This window comes from Panthera uncia, chromosome D2 (genome assembly GCF_023721935.1).
Source record: "Panthera uncia isolate 11264 chromosome D2, Puncia_PCG_1.0, whole genome shotgun sequence".
Taxonomy (NCBI): Eukaryota; Metazoa; Chordata; class Mammalia; order Carnivora; family Felidae; genus Panthera; species Panthera uncia.
In genome coordinates this window covers 24,747,318-24,772,456 of record NC_064818.1, presented here as the reverse complement: position 1 = coordinate 24,772,456, position 25,139 = coordinate 24,747,318, and positions in this window count along the sequence as shown.

Here is a 25,139-nt window from a genome sequence, read left to right as displayed (position 1 = left end):
CTCTGTCTCTCTCTCCCTCTCTCTCCAAGAAACCACACTAGCTATTTAAACAGATAATACATTATATATAGCAATTTATGTAAATATGCAATATATAATATATAAAAGAGAATCATAAGGAATTTTAAGACAGATGTTAAAAGGCTAAAAAATCGTGGCACCTGGGTGGCTCAGTCCATTGAGTGCCTGACTTCAGCTCAGGTCATGATCTCACAGTTCACAAGTTTGAGCCCCACATGGGGCTCTGTGCTGACAGCTCAGAGCCTGGAGCCCATTTCAGATTCTGTGTCTCCCTCTCGCTCTGCTCCTCCCCTGCTCGTGCTCTGCCTCTCTCTCTTTGAAAAATAAATAAAAATATTTTTTAAAGGCTAAAATATCAAAAAGAAAACCTGAGACAACACATATATAGGTACTTCAGGAAGCAGCTCCAGCCCCCTAGGGACGGGGACTGAAAGAGGAGTCTGAAATGATCAGAACAGACAGGTAGAAATGGGGCTGGTCTGGGGCTCTGCCGTCCCATGAGTTCACAGCCAGTTGGCTGCTGGGACCTCAAAAGGGTATGACAGGCCCATTCTGGAATAGGCAGGGAGAAAGGATGAAGATTAGAATTGACTGCTGTTCATAGGACAGGCCTTTACTGGGATGACTACAACAAGAAAAAAAAATAACTAAAAACAGCAGTTTCTTCTCTCACCTCCTGCCCTTTGATCTCTGTCCAGGGCACATGGGTATAAATCAATAGTCTCCGAGGAAGAGAGTCCCAGCCCCAGCATCAATCGCATATAAAGGTATGTTTGCAGCTGAAAGATGACAGTTTAATAACTATCCGAGTAGGAATCTTTTATTTTCAATAGGGCAAGTGAATTGAAAAGAGGGGATTTTAAAGTGTTTTACATTTTATAACCCACGCCTCATTAAATACCAATATCTAAATTGCAAAAATTATTCATCTAAATAAATTCACTTTTGTGGAACTGGTGCATTTTCGAATTTCTATTATCAGAGAGATGGCTGCCAGTTCTAAAGCCCTCCAGCTAAATATTATTTCTATGGATTGAACATTACCGACAGTGATAGAAAAGAACATTTAATATTTCTTTGTGTTATCAAATTTCAGCTGAGCTAACAGTTGCATTAACTAAGAAGTTTCTGTTTATTTGTTCAGAACATTGATTACTCCAGAAAGTATTTCTTTAGTAAACTTAAAAAAACTTGATCTGTTATAAATGTGATGCTGTATTTTGTTACGTGTTTATTAAAATAGAGATCAAAATCTGCAAAAAATAAAAGGATAAATAAAGAAAAAGGAAAAAAATGCATTCTTAGGATTGACAATTTTATATTTCCAAGAAAATGCCCATACCAACAACTGGAATTCTTACTAACCCCATCAAATTGATAGGTTTTTATGGTATATACTTTACGATCATCTTAATTTCTAAGTGTCATATTATAAAACTAAGTTCCTCGTAAATAAGAGACATTTAATACCTGTTGTTTCAAATGATGCATTAGTGAACTGAATAAAAGCTCTGAAAAAAATTAAATACTTTCTGCTCTGGGAAATTTTTAAAAGGACAGTTTCAGCAAATAAACTCTGTTTATTTATAAATGTTTGTTCATAATCACATTAATTAAACTGTGTTTTCCAATATAAGAGACCTAATGACAACCAATATTCACCCTGAGAAATATCATCTTCTCTTTGAAAGCCTATGGTACTTGTCAATATCACTCATATCAAAATAGCAATTCATTAGACAGATAGACAGACATGGATAGATGATAGACAGGCTGAGTAAAGTTCTTTGATTCTTGAATATTTTTTACTTTCTGACTGGCATAGATACAAAAGGGAAAGACAGGACTTATTAGTATGGACAGGTTAGATCTTGAAAGAAAAATTTGAAACTGTGACTATGTTTACCTTAGGTTATTAAATGGATCATCCTGGTTATATACATTTATAATAGATTTGAGAATAGAGCATATGCTCTTAAAAGAGGATAAATTGGAAAGTGTGTATATTACATCAATGTTGAAAAGTTAATTATAAGAATTCCCCTTTAGAAACTTTGCTGAGACTCTCTGTGGTAATTGGTCCAACTTTTCTTTGTTACTTTATTCTATTTTAGAAATATATCATCCTTTCTTTGAGGCTTTTTTTCCCCAATTCATTGAAAGGCAACATAACCGGGAAATTGGGTTCTTCTACTAAAGACACTTATCAAACAGACTGTTTCAAATTGCTTTGGCTTGGAGACAGAGATAGTCACTTTCAGTGAAAGTGCTATATATTTTAAAAGGAAATTCTCTTTTTTAAATCCTGATTGGAATTTGTTTCTGCAAACCTAGAGGATGTATACATAATTCAAAGTTGGCATCACTATTTTAATACTTTTTAAGACATTATTACAAGTATGTATACATGTACACAGTATTGACAAATATTTTGCTCCATCATTATTTTTTTTTTCATTTCCATGTCTTAACTATTGTTTTTTTTAATTTTTTTTTTTATTTTTTAAATTCACATCCAAATTAGTTAGCATATAGTGCAACAATGATTTCAGGAGTAGATTCCTTAGTGTCCCTTAACCATTTAGACCATCCGCCCTCCCACAACCCCTCCAGTAACTCTCAGTTTGTTCTCCATATTTACGAGTCTCTTCTGTTTTGTCTCCCTCCCTGTTTTTATATTATTTTTGTCTCCCTTCCCTTATGTTCATCTGTTTTGTCTCTTAAAGTCCTCATATGAGTGAAGTCATACGATTTTTGTCTTTCTCTAATTTCTCTTAGCATAATACCCTCCAGTTCCATCCACGTAGTTGCAAATGGCAAGATTTCATTCTTTTTTGATTGCCGAGTAATACTCCATTGTACATATATACACATCTTCTTTATCCATTCATCATCCATCGATGGACCTTTTGGCTCTTTCCATACTTTAGCTATTGTGGATAGTGTTGCTATAAACATGGGGGTGTATGTGCCCCTCCGAAATAGCACACCTGTATCCTGTGGATAAATACCTAGTAGTACAATTGCTGGGTCATAGCGTAGTTCTATTTTTAGTTTTTTGAGGAACCTCCATACTGTTTTCCAGAGTGGCTGCACCAGCTTGGCATTCCCAACTCCATCATTATTTATCATCAAATTACTTTCAGACTGAGCAAGGGGCTTTCTTCTAAGGACACATATACAGTATTTATTCTGTTCCCTCTAAAGATAAGTCCCAGGTAGAAATATGTATAAATTATGTTTCTAAATTCATCTTAATAACTCCCCATCTCAAATCAAAGATTTGATAACAAATCATAACTTTATTCATGGAACGAATGGCTTAGTATTAAGAGTATAAATTTGAGTAGAATGAACTTTCACTTTACCAAAATGAACTCAACTCTATATAAGAGCTCCTAGAGTTTATCTTTCTATTTTATTTTACTTTATTTTAAAATGTTGATACATCTTTTATATTCTCAGTGGGAGTGTTGGTGTGAGTTACTTGTCTGTCATGATAAAAGCAGGAGTCCTTCAGCTTAATTTCTTTAAACATCCCCTCCCCTATTTCTCTGCTCTTGTATCAACAGGTTGATTTATGTTTTGAGTTGATTTTCTAATTTTATTATCGTTTCTCTTAGTCTTTTAAATCTTACTGTAGTTACCAAAGACATTCCACAATTTTCTTTCTCAAACTTTTTATCCATTTTCTCATTCATTTTCCCTCCCTTTCTCTCTCCACATATGCAATATGCACACACACTTCTGTGCATAATTTTCTAATTTTTGAAGTTTTAATTGTTTATATGTATTCCCTTTACATAGACTTTTTTTATTTCTTAGAGGTAATATCTTCTCTCCACTTCATGAGGACAATGATTTTCAGTTTTCTTTGTTATCCTGATGAGGTATAGCTTATAAACAATGAAATGTACACATTTTGAGTTTGCATTTTAAGCACAATGAATTTTAGTAAATATATACTTGTGTAATCACCAGCTCAGTCATGATACAGAACATTGCCATCACTCCAGAAGGTTCCTTCATACTGCTTGCAGTCATTTCTCCACACCTCCATGCTCAAACACAAACCTGATCTTTTCATTGTATGAATATAAATATAAATGAATAGGAGTATGATATAAATCCACTTATGCACTTACTGATGGATAACATTCAAGTTCTTTCCAGCCTGGACCTATTATGCATAAAGTAAGTAGAATCATTCTTGCACACCTTTTATAGATATCTGTGTTCATTTCTTATATAAATACTAAGTCATTGAAGTGCTAGGTCATAGGGTGGGTAAGTGTATGTTTAATTTTATGAGAAATTGAAAGACTTTTGCAACTGAGTTTTATCGTTTCATATTCACACCTGTAATGCATGAAAATTCCAGTTGAATCACATTCTTCCCACCATTTGGTATCATCAAATTTTTATTTTTTGTCTCTGTATTTCAATTAGGTGTAAAGTAGTATCATATTATGGTTATAATTTGAATTTTCTTGATAATCAAAAATGTGGAGTATATTTCCATGTGCTTCTTCATCATAATGTCTTTTGTGAAGTGAGTATTCATGTCTTTTCCCATTTGTTAAAAAATGTTTGGTTGTTTAACTGCTTAACATTTCCGGCATACAAGTTCTTTTGCAGATATGTATTTAGAAAATATTTTTCCATTTTGTATTTTTCTTATTTATTTATCTGAGTCCCTTAAAAAGCATAAGCTTTTCAGTTCATTAAGTCTAATTTATCAATTTTTCCATTTATAGTTATATTTTTCCAGTCTGTCAAGGAATCTTTACGTAAAATCATAAAGATTTTTTCTCATGTGTTTTTCTAGAAGTTTTAATTTTAAGTTTTCGTTTTAACTTACATATTTAGGTCCATGTTTCCTTTCAAGTAATTTCTAGATCCAGTAGGGATGAGAGTACATTTTTCTCCATATGTGTACTCTGTTGTTGCAACACTTTTGGTTAAAAATACTACTCCTTCCTATTATTTTTGTTTCCCTTCCCTTATGTTCATCTGTTTTGTCTCTTAAAGTCCTCAAGAGTGGAGTCATATGATTTTTGTCTTTCTCTGACTGACTAATTTCACTTAACATAATACCCTCCAGTTCCATCCATGTAGTTGCAAATGGCAAGATTTCATTCTTTTTGATTGCCGAGTAATACTCCATTGTATATATATACCACATCTTCTTTATCCATTCATCCATTGATGGACATTTGGCTCTTTCCATACTTTGGGTATTGTTGATAGTGCTGCTGTAAACATGGGGGTGCATGTGTCCCTTCGAAGCAGGGAGGGGGACAAAACAGAAGACACTTATAAATATGGAGAACAAACTGAGGGTTACAGAAGGGGTTGTGGGAGGAGGGATGGGTTAAATGGGTCAGAGGCACTAAGGAATCTACTCCTGAAATCATTGTTGCACTATATGCTAACTAATTTGGATGCAAATTAAAAAAAAAAAAAAACAAAACTACTCTTTCTCCACTGAATTACCTTGAGGATTTTTTCAAAATAAATTGACAATGTATGTGGACAATTTCTGGATTCTCCATTGTGTTCCATTAACCCGTACGTTTATCCTGCTGTCCTGATGTCAGTACCACACTGTCACAATTTGTGTAGTTGTAGAGCTGCAGGAGGTCTTCAAGTCACGTGCTACAAGCCCTCCAAATTGTACTTCCTGCCCCCCCCCCACCAAGTTATTTAAGCTCTTCAAGATCCTTTGCATTTCCAAATAAATTTTAGAATCCTGGCAGTTTCTAGAAACAATAATAACAAAAGTAACTGTTTGAGGTTTTGATTAGAATTGCATTTAATCTATAGATCAATATGGGGACAATGGACATAACCAGAATATTAACACTTCTAACACATGACAACTCATCTTCCAGTATGTGACAATATTGATTCTTCCAATACATGGTATATCTCAACACTTGGGTTTATATGATCACTAAAGTGAAAATATTTCCTGGGGTGCCTGGGTGGCTCAGTCCATTAAACATCCAACTCCTGATTTCAGCTCAGATCATGATCTCCCTAATCGTGGGATCGAGCCCCACATCGGGCTCTGCACTGTTAGACAGTACAGCTTGGGATTTTCTCTCTCTTCCTCTCGTTGTGCTCCTCCCCCATTCGTGTGCACATTCTCTCTCTCTCTCTCTCTCTCTCTCTCTCTCTCAATAAATAAATATTTAAAATGTATATTTTCTAATTTTCTTGCCCAACAAATTTTATTAGAAGTGGAGTTAATATAACTTCCAAATATTGGGAGATTTTCAAGGTTTTAATTTCTTGTCAGAAATCTATTCTGCTATATTTAAATCACTTGAAATTTGTTAAGACATTTTATGGTCCAAGATACAATGCACTATCTTAATTAACATTCCACGTGCACTTGAAAAAATACATATTCTATGGTTACTACATGTAGCACTCTGTAAATATCAATTAAGTGAAATTGGCTGCTAGTTTTGATCAGAACCTGCTGGATTTTTTGTTTACCTGTTTTATCAAATACTGAGAGAAGTATCTTAAAATCATGAACCATATTAATCACTTTGTCTATTTTTCTCTTCTTTTTTTGCTGGGGGATAATTTTAATTGATACTTATGAAGCTATATGTTTTTTGAATTTATACCTAGGAGTGTTAGGCCTCCTTGATGACTTGTTTCTTTATTTTTTCAAAAACAAATGATTCTCCTAACATAGTTGCAACTTTTGAATGAAACCACTAACTCTTAAAAATCATCAGGGAAACACAAATCAAAACTACACTCAGATATCACCTCACGCCAGTCATAGTGGCTAAAATGAACAAATCAGAAAACTATAGATGCTGGAGAGGATGTGGAGAAACAGGAACCCTCTTGCACTGTTGGTGGGAATGCAAACTGGTGCAGCCGCTCTGGAAAACAGTATGGAGGTTCCTCAAAAAATTAAAAACAAATCTACCCTATGACCCAGCAATAGCACTGCTAGGAATTTACCCAAGGGATACAAGAGTGCTGATGCATAGGGACACTTGTACCCCAATGTTTATAGCAGCACTTTCAACAAGTGTTGAGAGGATTATGTTAAGTGAAATAAGTCATACAGAGAAAGACAGATATCATATGTTTTCACACTTATGTGGATCCTGAGAAACTTAACAGAAGACCATGGGGGAGGGGAAGGGGAAAAAAAAGTTAGAGAGGGAGGGAGCCAAACCAGAAGAGACTCTTAAAAACTGAGAACAGTCTGAGGTTGATGGGGGGTGGGAGGGGAGGGTGGCTGATCGGTATTGACACCTGTTGGGATGAGCATTGGTTGTTGTATGGAAACCAATTTGACAATAAATTTCATATTAAAAATAAATAAATAAATAAATAAAAATACAAGCAACACATGTCCAGTTAATCATACAAGCTCCCTCTAGATTGTTTTCAGAAAGGTCACAGTTCTAAAATATTAATTTAAGCTTTCATTAAATCTCTAAGTAGAATGAGTCCATAAAGTAAGACTCTTTACAATAATAGCTAAGTAAATACGACCTTAATTCTTTGTGGCAAAACCATAACCTTGTATTAATAGAGATATTATTTTGGTACTTATTCTATTTATATAGCAGTAAGAAATTATTTTTAAAATTCTATACATACCGGAGCACTTGAGTGGCTCAGTCGGTTAAGTGTCCGACTTCAAGTCAGGTCATGATCTCACAGTTTGTGAGTTTGAGCCCCAGGTCAGGCTCTGTGCTGACAGCTCAGAGCCTGGAGCCTGCTTTGGATTCTGTGTCTCCCTCTCTCTCTGCTACTCCCTCATTCTTGATCTGTCTCTGTCTCAAAAATAAATAAACATAAAAAAAATTTTAAATACTATACATATCCAGTTGAACATTGGGAAGCCTTTATGTTTTTATAATTTTATTTAGATCTAGTCAATATTTCTCCTTATATTTTGACCTACTTTCAAGGAGCTGGGGATTTGCTTCTGTAGCACATGCAAAGTCCTTCTTTACCTCTGATAACATAGCTTGTGTGATATCAATATAGACATATGTCCTTTTTTATGCTTATTGTTTGCATGTTATATCTTTTGTATTCTGATTACTTCTGAACCTATATTTAAAGCACATCTCTAACAGATATTATATAGTTGTATTTTTCTTCTAATACTGACAAGTCCAATCCTTAAAATTGGAATGTATAGTCCATAAATATTTAATTTAATCATTGATATTATAGGGCTTACTGGTCACTAAAGCTGGTTTATTTTCTTCTATCTTTAATTCTCCATTTTTTTTTCAATTAGATCATTATATAAATTGAATTAGTAGGTTGCATAATTTCTATTGATATATCATCAAGTTGACTTTCCATTTTTAAAAACCTCTAATCCAATCTGCTATAGCGCCTACTGTGAACTTTCACTTCAGGTCCTGCAACACTCTTAACTTATTATTTTAATTTTGCTGTATTTTGTAAATTCCTCTGCTATGGTTTTCTATGTGGTTACTCATTAAGGCCATATTTTTCTTTAGTCATTGTATGTATTTACAATACTGGCTTTTAAACTTGTCTGCTAAATCTAATATCTAGAACATCTTGGTGACTGTTTCTATTTATTACAGTTTTTCTTGGTTATGAATCATAATTTCTTATTTATCTAGATATCTAGTATTTTTAAATTACATAATGGACATTATAATTATTACATTACATAGACACTGCATTCTGTTTTCTTTCTCTGCACAGTATTGTTTTGGGTTTTATTTCCCCCTAGGCAATGAGTAGCTTGAACATGAGGAGATTGGTTTTATGCGTTGTTAGGGTAGATTTGTAGAAAGCACAAGGTGTTTACCAAGCTTCTCTAATGTGTTAGGTCTCAAGCTCCAAGTTCTTGTTGCCCCACATATCTTGCTGTGGCTGTGTTTTAGGATTTAGGGGGTGTCTAAAGTAGGTTGGATGCTAGGGCATGTGCCTTATTCCTAAGACATGTTCTTTCTGGTGTCTCAATTAAATGCTCAGGTATTCCAAAGGTCTCTCTACTCTCCTTGTGCTGGAACTCAAATGTCTGCACCACACATTAACTTATATCTGTCTTGTTCTATTCTCAACCCAGGAGCTTCTGGTAACTTCATATGACCTTGCCTGGAAAAACTACAGTTCTGTCTCAGCCAAGGACCCTTAGGGACAGTCACACAGATTTGTGCTTTCTCATATCCCTCAGTCTCCCCATTGCTTAGCTACTCCCTCTCTAATGATTGCAAACTCTAGCTGCTTTAGCAGTCAAGATTCCAATCTCTGCTTTCTCAGCTCAGAATGCTTTCCTTGAGTCTTTGTTTCGACTTCACAACTAGGAAATTGTCCCTAAAAAGGGAGCTGGGATAAATGTAGGGTTTACTCGCAAGTGCCCTTCACTCAGAGAATATAGTTTGGAGAGTGTGTTCTCCCGTGCTTGAAAATAATTGTCTCATGGGGCACCTGGGTGGCTCAGTCAGTTAAGCATCCAACTTGGGCTCAGGTCATGATCCCACAGTTCATGGGTTTGAGCCCCATGTCGGGCTCTGTGCTGACAGCTCAGGACCTGGATCCTGCTTTGGATTCTGTGTCTCCCTCTCTCTCTGCTCCTACCCCGCTCACACTCTGTGTCTCTCAGTCTCGAATATAAAAAATAAATAAATAAATAAATAAATAAATAAGTGTCTCCGATGCAAAGTTATTAAATAATCTATCGATTGGGAAAAGATATGTGTAGTATTTAGCAATGAAAAGTTTTGAGAAAGACTGTAAGGAAAGCAAGCTTTACACAGTACTAGCGGAGTCACAGTTCAGAAGAGTTTTCAGTAGTATGTAGTCATTTTGAAGAGCACAATCTACAAGCAAGTAATTCTAGAGAAACTCTGTAGTCACGTGATAAAGGTTATGTATAAAGATATTCATTGTGCTTTCGTATTTAAGAGTAAATAAATGAGGCAGTTTGATTGCTCTTCAGTAGGATGAATAAATGCAATAGCTTAGGCATACAATAGTTTATCAGCACTAAATTAATCAACATAAAGATTTAATATTTTTTAAAGATCTTAAAACAACTCTCCATTCCTAAAAATGAGTTGGTCACTGTAATGCAGGTTAAAATGAATGAATTAGATTTAGATATTCTAACAGAGATAAATATTGAGGGTAAAATCCAGTTGCAAACATGCACACCCACTGTGATCCTATTAATGTAACATTGAAAACACATAAAACAATAGAACGTATTGTCATAAATACATAGGAGTGATATACACTCACTTTGAAGGACATAGAGGAGCTATGGGGAATAAGTGGGATTTGGGTATGTGAATGACTTTTTTTTTTCCTTGATAGGAAAATTCTGAAACAAGCAAAAGAACAAATCATGGTAAAGCTTTGGACGCATATGGCACAATTGTGTTAAGAGATCGGCCGCATTATTTTGAGCATGTCACACCATGATTTTCAGTTGAACTGATAAGCAAAATCTATCTATGGAAGAAACATGGTGGAGAAATAAAAGGAGGGCTATCTTTTCTCATGCTCCTGTAAGGAAAAGCCTCAACAATCAGTGAATAGTGCATTTGGAATGGGATTTCAACCTTTAATTCACCAAATTTATAAATTAGTAAGTCTTAATGTAGAAGGCTTGGTAACACAATTTTGCTTCTTGGAAGGGGGAGCTTTAGCTTCATTATCCCAGCTAATAGTGATGTGCTGTGTTACATGCTTACAATAAAGGTAATTAAAACTACTATACCTTAGAAGTGTGAGAATTTCATGAACTTTACTAAACAATTTTAAATAGAAACAAACCCCACATATGCTATTCTGACATATCTAAGGATGATATTTATATTTACATGATGACATGACTCTAATTAAAAAGATTTCTCATAAGTAAAGAAAAGGTTCTCCTTCTATGAATGGACTGTATTCCTAAACATCTGTCTTTAGAGTGGGGCTCAGCAAACTTTTCCCCTAAAGGGCCAGGTAGTAAATATTTTAGACTTTGAAGACTATATCGTCTTTGCTGGAAATTCTCAACTCTTCTGTGTTCATGTGAAAGCATCCATAGGTAATGCCTAAATAAATGGGCATGTTTTTGTCCCAATACAACTTTGTTTGCAGAAATAGACAACAATGCAGATTTGGCCTCCAAGTCATAGTATGCCAACATTTCCTCTAGATTGTTTTGATTCTTCCAATATAATAGCTAAATGTTTAATAATTTTGTCAATAGCTTTGTGTATCTTCCTTGCCTGTTGTTTTTTTATGGTTCTCTGCTACATAAAAGTTAGATAACTTGAGATCTGCAAAAATGAGATGCTTATTTGGACTGTGAAAGGTATGAGATTATTGATCAGTGATGAACTTTATTTTGGTGGTTTTTCCTCCTTTGAATAAATTCCATGATTCCCTGTTAGTTTCTCATATGGTACAGCTGTGGGTGTCCCCAGTGCTATACTGCTGAGGAGGCTTGGAAAGTTAGTACACATTCGGAGCTTATAAAGTCTTTCTGATTAACATTTTTTTCACTGAATCAGGCTTGAATCCCTTCTTTCTCTCAACTTCCTATGGCATTCTTAATGTTGTTTATCAATAAAATCCCACAAGACTTTGCAAAACAAACAAATAAACAAGCAATGGCTTCTGACTCACTTACACCTGCATTTATAAAGGTTATAATTATAGAAGAGATCAACCCTTGTAGGAATAACCAACAGGGTTCAAAATAGCTGGAGAAATTTGATAAGACATTTTATGGTTTGTTACTGGAAGAAAGCAAGATATTAAAAGGGTGTAGCTTATTCCAAATTATGTCTGTTTCTTAAACACAGATGAACACGAAGCACTTCCTGAAAAAAAATTCTTGCATATTAAGCAAATAAAGGGCATAAATTTCACCTTAAAAGTGATTATTACTGTTGTTTTCATTTATATACTACAAGAGTTGTGTGGTTTTAATTTCATATTAAAAAGGGTGAAGTAGACAGTTAAGAGCCCCAAAGTGATGGTAAAGTTCTGCAAGGGTGCATCTTTTTTAATGTTTATTTATTCATTTTTGAGAGAGAGCAGGGGAGGAGCAGAGCAAGAGAGAGAGAGAGAGAGAAAGAAAGAATCCCAAGCAGGCTCTGCACTGTCAGCATAAGAGCCCGATGCAGGGCTCGATCTCACGAAACCCGAGATCATGACCTGAGCCGAAGTCAGATGCTTAACCGACTGAGCTACCCAGGCACCCCTGCAGGTGTGCATTTTAATCAGGTATTAATTAGATAGTGGATAAGACACATAAATAGGAAGTACTGAGGGCAATCATGGAGTTTTTAAAGAAGAAATGGTGAAAGACTAAGTGGCACCCTAATTTTCCTTTCTGTATTTTTTGTCACTGTAATGCTTAGTATTAAGATAAACTGTATGCTGTGCTCTGGGAAAAAAAGAAAAACATTTTTTCCTAAATTTAATTTAAATATTTACATTTTTGCTGACTTGGGTAATGTCTTGGTGTCAAGAAAAAGTAACAAAAAAAGACTTATTTAAAGGCAATTTCTTCTTTTTAATATAACATTTCACTGTCTTAAAACAGAAAGTTAAAGGAAATAATGTCTCCATGAATGCCTGTTTAGTAATCATACATTCAAATATGCTTGTCGGAATTCTGGTTGAATTAAGTGGCACATGAATAGTATTATACAAAATATCATGGAATTCCTGGGGCAAAAATCTTCATGAATTTATCTAGTAGGACAGTTCAGTGCCATTGAGAAATAGACACCATGATAGGACCAGAAGGGTCAGATATTTAATGATGGGCATGCCTGAATGAGTGAATGAATAAGTGAGTGACTGAATGAGTGGGTAAAAGAAAGAGATAATGAAAGAAGCAGAGGGAGAGAGGATGGGAGGATGAGAATGAGGGAGAGAGCGAAAGAGAGAGAGTAAAAGAGAGGAATGGTGGAAGGAGATGGGGGATGGGGCAGAAGTCAGTAGGCAGAGCCTCCAGGCCAAGATGCAGGGCTGAAATCTGTGAAAAGAGAAAGGGAAAAATTAGGTATGAAAGCTTCAGAAGGCAATGAAGTTCCGAGAAAGTCTCAGCCAAGCTAAAAGGGAGTTCTCAAGCGCAGGTTGGTTTTTGGAAGAGCCCCCACATCAAGCAGGAGTGGATGGGCTCTAGAACATCCAACATGACCAGCCATTGGCTTGGACCTATGGGAACCATGTCTATGGTGTGAGTGGTGAATGATCCAGAGTTGTCACAAACAAGGCCACCTCATAAAAATTCTACCTCTTCAAACAGATCTTCATAGGATATAAGCGATTTTAGCTGTCAGAAGTACTGTCTATGCAGATTAACATATTTTTAAGGAAATATATTTTAGTATTTACATTTATACAATTCAGCCACTGATAGGAATATAATCTCAGTACCAAGGATAGTTCTTGAAGTATGATAGCTGTCCAATATAAGTGTGAGAATAAATGTATGAAGTTTCTCATATTTCTTATTTTAGAAAGCTCTTCAATTTATCACTTTCATTCTCTTTCCGCTTCATCCCTACTGCCTGAATAAACTTTCCTTTTTGATTTAGTTATGATCTTCATCTTATGATCATTAAGAGTATGTTATCTACACTCTTTTTAAATCCCATGAAGTGTGTGTTACAAGCAATACCCAGTTGTAACAGTGATTAAACTCATTGGCCCTAAACCAGGCTACCTAAGATCAATGCATGGCTTCAAGATTTTCTAGCTGTGGGCACTTTGGCAAGCCAATTAACCTCTCCCTGCCTTAGTTTTTTTGTTGGCTAAATTGAAATTGTAATACTATCTAATCATGGAATAGTTATGAAGATTAAAAACAGTATGTTAAAATATTTAGAGCAGTGTCTGATAAATCGTAAGTAGTGCTCAGAAAAGTAAGCCAGTATTAATCATGTCATCATTATTAACATGGATCACAAGCTATCCTATATGATTAATACAGCAGTAGAAATGTCTGCGCTAGTGGAAAAAGATTTGATAAGGGTGCTGTAACCAGTTCAGCAATTGAGCAAATGTATCATATCAAATGAAAATTTAGTACAAAAGGCTGGAAACAGGGAGGACCTGGATGTAGCAAGAAAGGCAATATATAGTAAAAACATAATAATAATAATAATAATAATAAAGAATTGAACACATGTCTGATGTAAAGTTATGTTCAAAAGGCTCCAGTCACATCAATACCCTCAGATGCAAGCTTGATATAGAAACTGCTATAGCTAATGCTCATGGACACAAACCTGATGATAATGCACCCCTATACTCAAGTCTGCCTTGGCCAATATTAATCTCCTTGGCATTTGTATAACTCTACTTCAGAACGGGCAACTTGGTTAAGATAGTCTTCCAAGTTTCATGATTGACTTTCGAAGGGTTTTTGCCTGTCCCTTGTACCATAGTTCAATAGGCCTAGCCATAAAAATAAGATAGAGCCCTATCTCCTAAATATTTTGGAAATATTCACTTAAGCTTGAGACATATGCTGGCATCTCTAGCTTAACATTATTATATAAGCCAATCACCAAATAATCAGTTATTTCATTCATTCATTCATTCATTCATTCATTCATGTCTTGCATGCATGCAACAAATAGATAACCTCTCTATTTCAGGCACAGCAGTGAAAAAAATAATGATGAAAAACAGGGACAGGAAGCATATTAAGTTCATGTTTTTATGAATTTTATAGTATTGTAGCAGGGAGTTAAACCTATTTCAGATCAATTTCTTTTCTCCAACAATTACCATCTGTAACCATCTCCCTAGATCCTTCGGTTAACTGATAGAGAAGTAGCATATAGATCCTATAGGTGTTGCAATGACTGGATTAAATAGTAATGGATGTCAATAACATAAATTGACTAAACAGTCACACCAATTATCTGAAGGGTATCTGCTATACACCAAAACAATGGGAAATTCTCAATATGTTAACAACTGGAAACATGGTAAAATCAAGAATGAGATGTGGAAGGATAATATCATATTTCTTATTTACAAGAAAAACGTACTTGTTCTTAACTTTTAATTTATTGATAGCTTTTTATCTGATAGCGTAAAGAGCAAAAAAAATTTAAATTATAACTTCCATGTGTACTCAAATTTAGAGCAAAATATTATGAAATTCACTATTTCATTTAAACACAAAAAACCCAGGAATGTAAACAGGGCAACTGCTATTAATTATCTCCATTTTGCAAGTTAGGAAATGGAAACCCAGGTTAAACGGTTTAAGCTTACATGGCTAAAAAATAAGAGTTTTGTTGTTTTTTTTTTTAAACCCAGATTTCCCCAGAGCCTATGTTCCTTCCATGTGTCCCTGAAGCAGAATCAAAATTCATTTCCCCATGATGTGATCCTGTTTTCTGACTAGGTCGATGTTATTAACTTTTCATTTACTCTACCTAACTTGCAAACTCATAATTCCTTTTACAGTGGAAATAATTGAAAATTTGGTATTTTAAATAATACCCCATCTTACACACATTTCATTTTATGTAGTTCACTACATGAAGCCTGTGATATTAAGAAAATGTAATAATGGAAACTTGCACATGTTCCAGATCCTGTCAGCAAACATTTTCTGTCTGCCTTCTTAAGAATCATGCTCAAAGTTGTGGAAGAGTCACACAATAGCAAACCATGATTTCTTTTTTTTTTTTTTAATGCTTATTTATTTTTGAGAGAGAGGGAGAGAGCAGGGGAGGGGCAGAGAGAGAGGGGGACAGAGGACCCAAAGCAGGCTCTGCACACTGACAGCAGAGAGACCCATGCGGGGCTTGAACTCACAAACTGTAGGATCATGACCCTAGCCAAAGTCAGATGCTCAATCGACTGAGCCACCCAGGTACCCCAAAAGCCATGGTTTCTGCCTTAAGTTGCTTATGCCCAACTAGTGAAACAATCCATAAATACAAATAATGATAATACAAGGTGCAATGAAGTAAAGGAATTATGGACAAGGTCTTATGAGATCACAGAGTGAGGAGAAAATGCTTTCCTTTGAGACAATTTGTTTAGAAATGTTTAATCATACAAGAGGTAACACATACCTGGGCTAAATTGCCTCGGGACGGGTAGAGACGAAGGTGAAGATATTTCAGTAAACAAGAGATCAAAAACACAGCAAGGGGGAAGAAATTAACAATAAGTTCTGATTTGGGGTGCAATATCATATGCATGAGTGGACACGGTGAAAAGAAGGGTGGCTGTTCTGAGACCAGACTTTGGATAACATGCTAACTATACCGGAGAGTTGTATACCTTGTCCTGCATAGAGTTAGGGTCAGGGAGGGTACTGGGCAAAGGAATAACAACCTCAAAGACATCTCTTAGGAAGAGTGCACTGAGGGCAATATGAAAGAGGTTAATAGAGAAGGGATCAGGGACAGAGATGAAAGTAACATCAGTCTCATGCAAATGTCCAAGTAATTGCTTAAGAAGACCGTGAGCTTTATGGACTAGACATGAAGGGGTTGTGATGGATAAGAGAAGTATTTCAAAACTAAAATCAATAGACCTTGGAAGATAATTAGATACGAGAGACAGAAACACATCACTCATTTCTTTCACCCTGCACTTGTCCTTCGGATGCTTCTTGTCCATTTCTTGCCAAACAGTGATCTAATATCTAGCATGAGGAGAGAGACACACAATCTTCTGCAGGAAAGAGACTCTTCAACAGAGCATTACAGTGCAGAGTGATCACTGCACTGTCAGGCACAAGTGTGGGATGCAAGTTATCTAGTGTGGCCCCACGTGGAGATAACCGGCACCGTGGTTTGATCTGAACAACTGCAGACCATGATGCCATTAGTAAAAACGAAGAAGACAGGAAGGGAGGAACACGTTTTGGAAGACATGATGAGGAGGTTCATTTATATGTTGGAAGGCATCCTCAGACCAACTATGGATGGTTACATTAAGATGCCATACAACCGATACCTGTGACGAAGAACATTTCTTCCAAACTCAGGCACATTTGAAAATATTTTAATGCAAGCAAAGACAATTGTAACACAACCTCATATGCATCTAAACTCTTTTCATAAATATTACCATTAAAAAAACAGCCTTTTCAGAGAGCTTTCTAGTACCAAAACTAGTTCCATTATTAAAAATACGAAGAACTTCTGATCTAATTTTTAAATGCGACAGACATCCTAGCATTATCTGGCTTTTTTTTTTTTTTACAAGCTGTGCTTTTGGATTTCAAAATCTAAGGCAAAAAAAGAAAAAAAAAACTGAATATATGCTGGTTAGTCTCTGGCAGTTGCTTTTTCAGTTGATTGTTTGAAAGAGAATTAAAGTCTCAGGAGAAGAAATGTAGATTCTCTGAGTACTCAGCGGCTCTCTGCAGCACTGTGTGCTAATCCCTTTCACCCAAGATAACACCAAGCCTAAGTTAAAATCTCACTCCATTTAGAGCCTCACACTTCAGAAGGAAACAAGGCTTTCCAGACATTTAGAAACAGAATCCAAAATTTTGAGAGTTATCAGAGAAGTATGTACTTAGCCATCCACCATGTAAGAAATTGTGCAATCCAATGTAAAAATAAAAATATTGTGATGTGCTTGGTAAAATAAAAAGAGACTAATTGATAATTGTGCTCCCTCAAAAGTGATGGCGTCATGAGTATATCCTATCAATGAATAACTGATACTACAAATCAACAAATGAAGATGCAATTCATACATTTCTCGTAAACCAAGCAAATTAATAAACCAAGCTAATTAGCCAAGCAAATTGTGCTTTATCCTATAGATTTTAAAGATTGCTTGTATATTTTCCTATAATAGCCACATGATTAAGAAGAAAATCTGTATTTCACTCTGAATTATTACATCCAAATCCATTTCCTTTTACCCCAGTGAGTAATTTACTTATAGGATTATGGACTTCTTAGCCATTCAAAGTGTGAATGAATGAATGCAAACAGGCCGCAAGCTTCTGTCATGCGAAATCCACACAAGATCAAAAAAGAAATTCATCATTCAAAAGTTCTATCTAGTTAGCACTCAGAAAATGGATAAGGGTTTTCGTAAATTTTCTCTGCCTTTTGATTTCGGAACAACAACAACAACAAAAACAAAAAACAAAAACAAACAAACAAACAAAACACCCTGCTGTTTTATCTTCTTTTGTGTCCAGGTTCCAGGCTTATATTTCGGTGGCTTTATACATCACCATCCTCTGCAAAACTCCCCTCCTTCTCTTGACTCTAATTAACCCATGCCCATCACGCATTTCAAAATGAGATTCAATACCATCTCCCTAAATATTTTTGATGATTTCTTCTCTCTTCTCTTGTATTCATATTAGTTCTTCAAATCACATGCAACATATTTTTTAAAAGTGATAAGAAAAGAACTGGCTCCCTTTTCTGTTTAATTTATATCATTTATGCCATGAGAGGTACCCAATATGTAAAGTTCAATTTCATTCATTGCTAAAGAAATTACTAAACAAACAAACTGAAGGCCAAGTGTGGTCATAATGCCAGAAATTAAAATTAAATGAAGATCTGTTTTTGAAAAATTTGCAGAGTCTATTCATTCCACAATTATTCATTTAATAATTATATTACCAAACACTTTGCTAAGTATTTCGGATATTTTGTATGGAGTATTTGCCTTTAAGTATTTCACACAGAAGGATACATACGTAAAAATTAAAGCATAATTCATTACAAGTAAATATAATGTGCGATCCCAAATTGGATTCTGTCCAGAAAAAGAAAATTAATGGAACTGGTAAAATTTGAAAAAGGCCTGTATTTAGTTAATAGTATTGCATCCGTATTAATTTCCTGGTTGAGATCATTGTACTGGAGTTATGTAAGCTATTAACATGAGAGGAAGGTGAATAAAGGGTACTTAGGACTTATCTGTACTATTTGTGCAAACATTATTTCAAAATTAAGAGTTTTTCTAAACTATGTAAAATATAGCATGAGATTACCCCAGAAATACCCATATCATGATAAATTGAAGCGGCATTCCTTTTTAAGAAAGGTTTTAGTGTTCAACTCTAGGGTCTTTGGTTTGCAGACAATTCACAGGTATCAGCTTCTTTAGGATACGGCTCAGCTGCAGAGAGCGCCCCCTACCTGAGCCTCAGCCTTCCAACCACATCCATATCTGGTAACTGAGTAAAGCCAGAGGAGCACAAAGGCTTGGCCATTTCTGTTCAACAGAGGACATACTCTCTGACAAGCACTATTCCTTTAAAAATTATTTCCTGTGGCTTTGTTAAGCTTATCCCACAGGACTGCCTGGGTGGCTCCTCAGTCGGTTGAGCGTCCAACTGTGGCTCAGGTCATGATTTCATGGTCCGGGAGTTCAAGTCCCGCATCAGGCTCTGCGCTGGTGGCTCAGAGCCTGGAGCTTGCTTCAGATTCTGTGTCTCACTCTCTCTCTGCCCCTCCCTCACTTGCACTCTGTCTCTCTCTCTCTCTCTCCAAAATAAATAAAACATTAAATATATTATATATATATATTTATATGTCATTACATTATATATTAATGTATTATATTTTATTATATGTATTTTATATACATATATGTGTGTATATATACATGAATATATATACATATATGTATATATACATATAAATGTGTATGTATATATATATATACATATATATGTGTGTGTATATATACATATATATATATAAAGCCTACACCACAGTGTGTCTGCCTCCTTAGCCCATTACTGCTACTCCATACTTCCTTTCCCAGATGTCGATCCCCAGAAACATGTTGCAGCCCAGCTACACCTCAGTGTCTACTTTTGGGGAACCCAACCAGGGTTGCTAAAGGACTCGGACAACACAAATGATAGAGCAATTATAATACAGTCGATTTTATTTTAATGTGACACACACATTTCAGAAAAAGCATCACGCTGTGCGAAATTTGCACAATAAACCCCACAGGATTTATGAGGGAAAATAAGGTGAAAGGACAACACGCAAAATGTAAAGTGTCAGTAACACATTAAAAAAGGGTAAGAACCTAATAGAAAACTATTATCATTTATACATTTTAAGTAGCATATATACACTTAATATTAATATATAATATAATATATACTTATTATATTGTATATATTAAGTATACAAGAATATATACTTAATATATATGTGTATGTGTATAATACATACACGCCCACAAATTGGGCGCCCCAATTTGTGTTTTTAAAACAATCTTTTAAGAGACCTGACTCTGGGGCGCCTGGGTGGCGCAGTCGGTTAAGCGTCCGACTTCAGCCAGGTCACGATCTCGCGGTCCGTGAGTTCGAGCCCCGCATCAGGCTCTGGGCTGATGGCTCGGAGCCTGGAGCCTGTTTCCGATGATTCTGTGTCTCCCTCTCTCTCTGCCCCTCGCCCGTTCATGCTCTGTCTCTCTCTGTCCCAAAAATAAGTAAAAAACGTTGAAAAAAAATTTTTTTAAAAGAGACCTGACTCTACAAGACAATCAAAGCACACTTCAGACTGTATTTGATACATGGCAAATAAATCAGTAGTTCGTGAGGAAAAAAATACAGCTTTTCAGAAGAGGGAGAAGTTACCCTGCAACATGTGAAGACCCCAAATCATACCATTGTGACAACATGCTGGCTAATAATTTACAGTTAGTATATGTTATTAGTATTGTTTTGATTTAACCAATGTCAGTACAGGGAATATATGATATGTGAAATTCAAGCAAACATAAACATTTAATTTACTAATAATAATTAATTTAAAAGGTTAAATTGAAATTAAAATGTAGAATCCTAGCAAATAGATTATTATTCTTTCCTGTGAGTGATAGGAAATTTTAATTTATATACACACAACTAACAACATTGCTTCATTCATTTCATATTTATGGAGTGCCTGCCATAAACCAGGGACTGGTCTAGATGCTGGGAATAAGGCACTCAGCAAAATAAAATATTTGTCTCTTCTACTGCAGCTTATAATCTAGAGGAAAATAGAGAAAAACCTAAACATAAATTTTGTAAGACAGTGAAAGTGCTATTGAAAAAAATAATAATAAAACAAGGTAAGGCTTTAGAGAGTGATGAGGGTAATGGAGAGTTCACCGGAAGGGCCTCTTAGGAGTTTAAACTATTGCTACTCGGTAAAAGAAACCATTTTTTTTTTTCAGGTACAAAGATAAATTATTTTGGATCATTACTTTCTATAGAGCTAAGAGCAAAGTTTGTGTTTTTAGTGGGCAATTGTAGTTGTAGTCACCTTGCACCAAAATACGCTCCATTGAACAGCTAAACAAAATGCTCAACAGATTTCAAAATGCATGCTTTTAAAGGCATCAGAGACTGTGGAGGCAATGAGTGCTAGTGAACACGAACAAAACACATTTATGACCACCCCCCAGGACAAGAAACAGAAGAGTCCAGCACCTCAAACACCCCCATAGTGTACCCCAGTCATCCACACTCTGCCAAAGAACACCTTTCAAAAGCATTTACATGGGAGACCTTGTGGGCCAGGAGTATTAGAAGGAAATGCTTATTTGGAAACAGTTTCCTGACTTCATTGGGAATGAGCAGATCCAAAAGTGTCAGAGACCAAGGACAAGCACTTAATTGCCAGAGATATAATGGGCATTATTACTGTAATAAGACCAGGGACAGCATGGAAAAGAGAATCATCTGACCCACAGGGATCTCTGGCCATGGTGGATCAACCATGGGGTCCCTAGGAATGAAACAGATAAGTAACTTTTCATACACCTGGATCTGGGCAGCAGGAACCACAACAGACCTTCATCAAAGTCTTTGATCTGAAACTGTTAATAGACTTAGGCCCCTAAAATAACAAATCGTTTCAGGAAGAATCTTGGAATATCAATGACATACTCAAAATGTGGGCACATGCTGACTCTCTGCTCTATATGTCCCAAAGTGATGTGCAACTATTAACAAGATTCCTTCACACTCAGGAAATGGAAAGACCCACAAGCACATACATCAGAGACTGTTGAATATGGTTCAGTGCTAACACACTGTCGCCAGTTGAAACTAACTTGAATCAGCTTAAAAATGGACATTTGGCTTCTGAATCTTTTTGATAGTCCTACTGGAACCCCAGTTTATTTCCTACTTTTTTGTTCTAGTTTGAGTTCCCTTTTAATTCCTGAGTACATGGCTGGACTATATTTCTCTTGCAGGCAATTTTGGCCATGTAACTGAGTTCTGGCCAAGAAATGTGAGTATTTTATTTCAAGTCCTGAGCCATAAAACCCTCTGGTATAATCCTCTTTTCTTTTTCTTTCTCAAAATCCAAGCTGAGTCAAAAGAGAATCTAAAAAAAAAAAAAAAAGTCAAGGGCTACCTGGGTGTCTCAGGCAGTTGAATGCCCACTCTTGATTTCAGCTCAGGTCATGATCTCAGAATTTGTGAGTTCAAACCCCACATCAGACTCTGTGCTGACAGCTTAAAGCCTTCTTGGGATTCTCTCTCTGCCCCTCCCCTGATCATTCTCTCTCTCTCTCTCTCTCTCTCTCTCTCTCTCTCCTCTCTCCCTCTCTCTCTCTTTCTGTCTCTCAAAACAAATAAATAAACTTTTTTTAAAAAATAAAAGAGAGTCGAGTCATAGGGAGGAAAATGTCCAGATTCTAAGGTCTCTCAAGGGGAAGCCAGCTGGCTACTAACACCCACCCTGCACTGTGGCATGTATGAAAATAAACATTTACTGTGTAAAGCTGTAAGATTTGTAATTTGTGTACTGTAGCAGCTAGCATTACCTCATTGATAATCTACCTATTGCAATACAAATATCCAAGTAGAAGTCCTTGGATCGTTCTCTTTCCCTAACAAAAATAATGCAAAAGCAATACCACAATCGTAGAAGACACAGATTAGTGTCACCATTCTACTTTAAAATTCAAGTGTTATGTTATTATAATCTTTAACTTTTAAGTTTGCCCAATACGTAAGGGGGGCATATTTTGGAGACCGAGGATGGATGACCAGAAATTTAATCAGGTGCAACCGTTATTCTAGATCACACATAGTAACTGTGACTAGAACCCAGATATTCTGACTCCATAGCTCCAGTGCTCATTCACTCAATAGCCTTCTATCATCGTCCCCCATAATTCCTATGTTGAAATCTTAACCCCTATGTGATGTCAGTAGGAGGTAGGTCCTTTGGAAGGTTAGTAAGTCATGAGGGTGTAGACTTCATGAATGGGATCAGTGCCCCTATTAGAGACCCCAGAGAGCTCTCTTACTCTCTCTCTGCTATGTGAGGACACAATGAGGAAGTATCCTTCTGCAACCAGAGGTGGGACTTCACCAGAACACAACCATGCCAGCAGCCTGATCACAGACTTCCAGTCTTGAGGACCGTAAGAACTATATTTCTGTTGTTCATAAGCCACCTGGCCTATAGTACTTGGCTGTAGCAACCTGGGCTAGAACACCTTCAGAGCAAGAGTTTTATTAAGTTCAGAAGAACAGAATCAGAACTATACATACCAGCCTGGTTGATACTTTATATAAAAGATTACCTTCCTCGGTGTCCTGACTTTTAAAGGGAGAGAAGAGATTTGCTGGGTCCAAGATGAGAAAAAATCATACTATCTAAAAGCTTTCTGTAAAAGTCTACAATAAGACGTTATGATGATGATAATCTGTACCCATGTTTGAAAATTTAACAAGTTCCTCGATCCATATTGTCTATTGGGAAGTAGACTGGAGATTAGATACTAAGGGTAAAAATAGATACAGAGAGTTTTCAGGAGTGACTTGAGTGTGGAATGTAGACTCAAGTAACTTTTGCAACATTTAAAAAATGTGTTCCAAAAAGGTTGTTTTAGGTTAATTTTCTAAGTACATGATAAATACTATATTATACTACATTTTTATCTTACATACTTTTAGTGAGTAAAGAAGATATTTATATCTGAAAAAAGTAGAGATCTCAGAATAAATGTGGAAACATGGTCCAGTATTCTGTTATCTAAATAATAATGATAACTAATAAGCAATGCATGAATTTTGTCCCCTATAGATATTTCCTTGGGTGTTTTATAAGCCTGATACTAAGGACAAGGACATACTTCAAATATAGGGCATGCTTGTACAGTATAGCCAATTACCAGAGCGTACTGTCTCAGACATAGTTTAATAAACTAATAAATCTAATTTAAAGAAATAAAGTAGAAGTTCTCAGGACAATTTATTTTTTTTTAATTTTTATTTATTTCTGAGACAGAGAGAGACAGAGCATGAGTGGGGGAGGGGCAGACAGAGAGGGAGACACAGAATCTGAAGCAGGCTCCAGGCTCTGAGCTGTCAGCACAGAGCCAGATGCGGGGCTCGAACTCACAAACCGTGAGATCATGACCTGAGCCGAAGTCAGTCGCTCAACTGACTGAGCCACCCAGGAGCCCCATCTCAGGACAATTTAATGTCTAAATAGATACTTTGTGTTTGCACATGCAACTTTGTTCCTAAAATTCCACCAACTTTTTTACCACTGTATTTTAATTTTTTATGGTGCCACTTTGCATTACGGGGATGTCTTATCTCACCTTCTAGTTCCTAAATTCAATGAGATTGATATAGTAACCACACAAAGCCTGATGCCTTCCCCCACCTTGTATATATTCAATAAATATTTGTAGCTACTCAATACATAATTTCACTATTAAATAATTAGTATACTTCAAGGCCTACATCTATAAGTTCTCTCAAATCAACCTAAACTACAGGAATCTCCCTTCCTCATTTTCAGTGACATTTTAATATTTTTTTAAAAGATCACCACTGTCCTATAGATTTCTGAGGGTAATCTAATCCAGTTTGTTGTAAAGAAACCTACTTCTGTATATTGACAGACATAAAAAGTAAGAATGGATCAGTTTTGGAAACTGGTTAAACAAAGTTGAGCAAGTGTTTTGATAGGCACTTCTTGGTTATTTGAATTTACAGATATCAATTATAAATCTCTAAAACGGGAATAAAGTATGTATTGTTTTCCCAACCTATCTGACCTTCACCTAGTATTTCACAAAGCACATTGAGGTTGAAAGTACTGCAGTTTGTAAGACGT